The sequence below is a fragment of the Lycium barbarum genome, chromosome 2 (assembly GCF_019175385.1).
Source record: "Lycium barbarum isolate Lr01 chromosome 2, ASM1917538v2, whole genome shotgun sequence".
In the NCBI taxonomy this organism is placed as follows: domain Eukaryota; kingdom Viridiplantae; phylum Streptophyta; class Magnoliopsida; order Solanales; family Solanaceae; genus Lycium; species Lycium barbarum.
This window is the reverse complement of record NC_083338.1, coordinates 29059917-29065685: the sequence shown is the minus strand read 5'-3', so window position 1 is coordinate 29065685 and position 5769 is coordinate 29059917. Positions and strand designations below refer to the sequence as shown.

Here is a 5769-nt window from a genome sequence, read left to right as displayed (position 1 = left end):
GCATATGCACTGATACACATGTACTCCGATGATGGAACATCACATCTCGGAAGCACAACCCATGGGGGACCCGCGAAGTCCATTTACCAATCCTCATGATTTCGGTAAACACCTCGGTAATTGCTACCATCACTCATACCTTAATTTTGGGATAAACATTGGACATCGTTCCTCACGTCACTCTCATCCAATTGAGCCCAGCTCATAATAGTGTTTGTTTATATATCATCAATGTATCAACGGTATATCATGAAGGAAGAGAATGCGTGTAATGTATGAGTTCAATGTCAATGATCAAATCAATCTCAACAGTTCCACACATGGGTACACCAATAACATCAATAAAAAGACTACATAATAAGCCAAAATAGAATCACAATCCTCGTCTCAAAACAACAAAAAGTAAGGCGCTATAATATCATGATCAGGATATATCACTAGTCACCGATATCTACTATCTCTACGTGGCAACGAACCAAGAATAATTAGAACAAGATAAGTCAAAACACAACAGGGTGGCTAGCCCCAAATTATATAACTAGGCCCAACCTATGGCAATATCCAACCCAACTTCATACCCGAAGGTTTACATGCATTCTCTGACAATATCATCTAAAAATATGCTTTGCTAATTTAAAATGTCACCATAGGGTAAATCGAAACCTACCTGGAGAGCCGAACAACAAAGTCTCCAATAGTCAAACCTTAGTCTTGCCCTTCCTTTGTGCCTCGTGATAATGAAAGTCTAATCATATCCGAATATGAAATTAGAATCAATAAGAAAATACCCAAATAACCATATTCCTAATCAAGTCCCAAACCATAACTCTTGGAATGAGGAAAATAAGGGAATTCGAAGGACACCCTTAATAGTCTTAGAAGAATTTCGGATCAAAAGTTTGTTCAAAAACCCATTCCCAACATCAAAGGGAAAAATGTTCATTTCATAAGAAAATTTAGTTTAATAAGGTCAAATTATTAATCTAGGAAGTCATACGAATCCAATGGTACCCATATTGACATACTTTAAGTCCGAACCCAAAAAGTCTCCAAAAATAGGAATCCGAGCCACGAAGAGCAAAATAGAAAATTTTCTTCAAACTCAGTTTACCCATTACTTATGGAGCCTATATACCAAAAATGAGTGAAATCTATCTGCTAATTCAAGTTTAATTGAAGAAAAACCAAGTTCAAGCCTAGGGTTTCAAATCCCCAAATCTAGCAATCTAACCTTCGCATATCTTCTCCTACAACCGGCTACCGACTACTCTGTAATCAATCAGCCATGGGTAAGGTACACAGATCGCTATCACGTGCTGGTAAGGTAAGAGGACAAACACCAAAGGTATCAAAGCAGGATAAGAAAAAGAAGCCAAGAGGACGTGCCCACAAGCGTATGCAATATAATCGCAGATTCGTCACTGCTCCTTGTTGGGTTTGGAAAGAAGAGAAGACCAAACTCTTCTGAGAAGTAGACGATGACATCAGTTACTTTACAAGAGTTTTCGCCTTTGTTTTGTTTGTAAAATTTGATTCACAGACATCATGATTGGAGAAGACTAGTTTACTACGGATATTTGTAGGATGGAAGAGTACTTCTGTAATGCAAGAATTATTTGAATTTTTTTTTAAAAAATCCCCAAATTACCTCCCTTAATTCAAGAATCTTAGCATGAAAAATCCTACTAAACGATGGAATAATCATAAAATGGTGTTTGCAATCTTAACCAAATGATAATTCTTGAAAGTGTCTCTTCAAGTCTCCCAAAATTGAGCTTCTAAGATTGTGAGAAATCCCAACCAAATAATAAGAATGAAAATGCCCAGCTGTTCGACCCATATCTGGTGCTAGAATGATCCCAAAGCTCACTTTTGATTATTGCAATAGATTCCGTGCCGAATTGCACTCAAATTAGGACTTTGAATCACCTCATTTGGCCTTAAAATGAGTGAGATATGATGGTTTCAAGTTTTAGAAGAAGACAAAAATTTAAAGGACGATCTTAATGGCAATTTCGTAATTTTCAGCAAAAATCACACCAGAAAAATCTGCACGGCAAAGGTTTACTAAAATGCCCATATCTCTCTCGTACTATGGAGAAACGCGACGATTCTTGTTGCTACAGTTTTGAAATTATGACATGGATCTAATGGTTCAATCGAAACACATATCAAAGCTTGTTTGCTCATTATGGTACCCTTTTTGCTCAAAACGGCGTCAAAACAAAAAACAAACGCCATACAACCCAAATACATATGAAACTCATCGGAATCTAACCAAAATTTGTGAACAAGTGCAAAATCATCATACAAACCTTTTCGAACTCTCAAAACATCCAAACGGGACCGTCTTGACCCGATGATGATGGTGGTCAACTCCAAATCATACCAAAAGCTAGTTTCTCAAGCAACTACCCAAATCACACCCAAACCTCTCAGGAACCGAACTAATGACTCGACTAAGTCATAAATGACATTCTAGACCTAATGTAACTGTCAAAATTCGATTATGGGCACGTTTACCCAAAAATCAACTTTTGGTTAAACTTCTCAATCTTAAGCCTTCAAAATTCCAAAACATAGATTTTCTTATTCGATTCTCATCCGATCACCTCGGGAATGGAGTCACCCGTCCCCAGAAGTCATAGACATCACAATAAATCTAACAGAAATAACAAATCTTGGATCCAGGTCCAATTTCTTCGTATGATCATCTTTTCACCATAAATAGGCATATTAACTGTTAACCAACTTAAGTGTCAAAACCAACCAGACGAACTCTAAAATTAGCCCCGTCAATTTCCACAGATCATAACTAATATTTCAAATCTAATGGAATCTTCAGATCGACAATCAGAGCGCGTTTTCCCAAAGTAAATAATTTATCCAAATAATTGAATGCCAGAATTTCCAAAGTGAAACCTTCTCTCAAAGTAAACCAAATCATATTCGTTTGACTTCAAATTTTTCTAGCAAGTTAAAATAATTATAACGGAGCTTCTGGAATAGACGACACGCAAACTAGAGCATCGATTCTCAAAATGACCGACTGAGTCATTACACGTAGGCACTTGATAGATTCGAGGAATAGAGGTTCCGCCTAGGCTATGGATGTAGACTACTACGATCTAGTGTGGTTCACATTACTACAAGCCTTACGTGGATGTACTTAGTGATTACTTCATTTTCACACTTCATGGATTCCGACGTGATACTTCTATACTTGAGTTGTTGTTCTTGGACTGTGTTGTGTTTATACTTGATTGCGAACATGTCTATTCTTATATTTATTTCTTTATATATGTTAGCTAACTGTTGTCGGCCTATGATACCTACCAGTACATAGTGTTTGTATGGATACTACTCTTGCTACACCTTTTTCGAGGTGTAGAGTTGTTTCAGGTACATGAGCGAGATTCGATTAGCCTTCAAGGATCTAATGGAGTTCATCTAGACTTTTCTGTTTAATTCTAATTCTGAACAAAAGTTGTATTCAAGTTGAGGTTGTAACTTTTATTCAAATTGTATACTTAGAAGCTCTTGTACTATTCAGACCAGATTCCTTGGGTAGTTGTTGTAATCCGCATTACTAATTATTTATGATTTTAGATTTCTATTGCTCTTATTTATTATTTATGTTGTTTGATGTGTCTTTACGGGACAGGCTCGCCTACCAGGTGGGAAAAGGGTAGGTGCCCGCAGGATCAGTAATTGGGGTCGTGATAGTCCATGAAAGAGATAAGGTCAGCCGCTGAGGAGGCTCGTTCAGGGAAAACAAAACTCGTGGGGGCAAGATGGTAATTCGTACCTACGGGTGCGCTAAAGCGGGCCACTTCTGCTGAAGCGGAAGTCGGCAGTTTCAAAAGAATCAGTAAGGAAAACTTAACACTTCCCACACCCTTACAACTACTTCCATCTCCCAAATTTTCTTCCCCACTTCCCAAATGTTACACCCCTTCCTCTTTCCAAATATCCATAAAAATCTACTTTACCCCCTCTTATACCCAAACTACACTCATAAACACAAAAATCCATACAAAAATCAGTAGAATTTCTCCAAAGCAAAAAGGGGTTTTCGACCACCATCGTTCTTCCTCTATTTCTACTCATTAGTAAGTTTATCACTCCCATTACACTCTAGAAAAATTTCTAATTGTAAATCTGAGTTATAACATGCCTAAATATTGAGAATTGTTTGTAAAATTTGAATTTTTTGTGATGTGGGTGTTGTGGGTGAGCAGTGGAAAAATCTATAGATTTGATTGGTGCTTAGTGTCATAAGATGTTCATCACTGTGTAATGTACTAGAATTGCTCAAACTTTAGGTTGAAAACTTGAAGAACAATGGGGTAGGTGTTAATGGTGTTTGGGGCAAAATCCTTAGAATTTTGGTGTGTTTGTTGCTTGGAACCATGTTTTATGAAGTATAATAGCCATGCATGCTTGAATGTTAGATGATCTGGGAGTAAATACACTGATTTCGGGTCCAAAATTAGGGGAAAATTTCAGTTTTTTTTTTGGGTTTTCGGAGGTTGAAGATGCGTTCGCCTCATCGGCGCATTACCCTGCATGAAGGTTAAAAGAACTGGGGTTAGGGATTTACGCGGATGCAGGACATTGCCGCGGATGCATGCTCACTCCTGCGTAGGTTGTTACGCAGACGCGGAGCCTGCACGAATTAGACTGTCTGCCTACGCAGGCGTATTTTCATTGAAGCGGCTCCGCGGCACCTGGTCCCCAGAGGTGAGACCTGATTAGAAAATAAAAAACTAGTACCTTCGTACTGGTTTGAATTGGGTCAGTTTTGCTAGTTTCTTTAGCTTGTTTGACATAATAACCGTACATGACTCAAAGGCAGAACTAAGTTAATTGATCAATGCTGGTACGGATTTTGTGAAAATGGCTCAAAATGAGGAAAGAAATGTTTCTCCGGTCCAAGAGAATGTCGGAGGGGGCGGTGGATCTTAGTATGACGCCCATCATTTTATGTCCCCTGACTGCGAACACTGTTACCTCGCATATATGATGGATATGAAACTTTTGCTAGAAAGGGGAATCAACATGCATAAGTTGAAGGAACGTGCCTCGGAATTCTATGAGCGGCTATATAAAATCGGCTGGCATTGTTTTATTGCTGAACCATGCGAAATAAATGAGGCATGGGTGAGGGAGTTTTATGCCAACCTCAAGCTGGTGAATTTGACTGAACCGAATCCAGAAATCATGATTTGGGGAAAAATGGTGAAAATAGGTGCCGAGATGATAAATGCTTTTTATGACTTGCCCAAACACCCAGTGAGAGCTATGGAGGAGAAGGACATATACGGTAACAGGCCTTGGTTAGTTTCGAAAATGGTTGTCGAGAGCAAAAGCAGCAAGATCACTTGGGTCAACAAGAAGACAGGAATCAAGAATACTCATTTCATTGCCAAGGCTAAGAGGTGGCGAAACATCATCGCCCGTAGGATATGTCCTTCGGGTAACACTATTGATCGTACATACGTTCGTGCCTTGATAATTGCTTGCAGTTTGGAGGACATCCGGCCGATGTTGGTTATCATGTGGTTTGGGAGTGAGGGATTATGTGCTCAAGCCCGGACCGAGTCTGATGTTCTCCTTCTTGATTACTGCTTTATGTCAGAGGGTAGGGGTTCCTAGGTGTCCTACTAATGAGATGATCCGGATAATGCCTCCACCCCTTGAATATGAAGTGAGAGGGTAGCACGACATAAAACAAGAAGAGGAAGATTGATGAGTCTGAAGGGGATG

General features: G+C 39.1%; 1 pseudogene; it reads left to right on the top strand.

Annotated features, from left to right (window-relative positions):
* The first annotated feature begins 1285 nt into the window (after positions 1 to 1285).
* Positions 1286 to 1585, top strand: LOC132629437 (small ribosomal subunit protein eS30z/eS30y/eS30x-like; annotated as a pseudogene).
* Positions 1586 to 5769: the final 4184 nt, after the last annotated feature.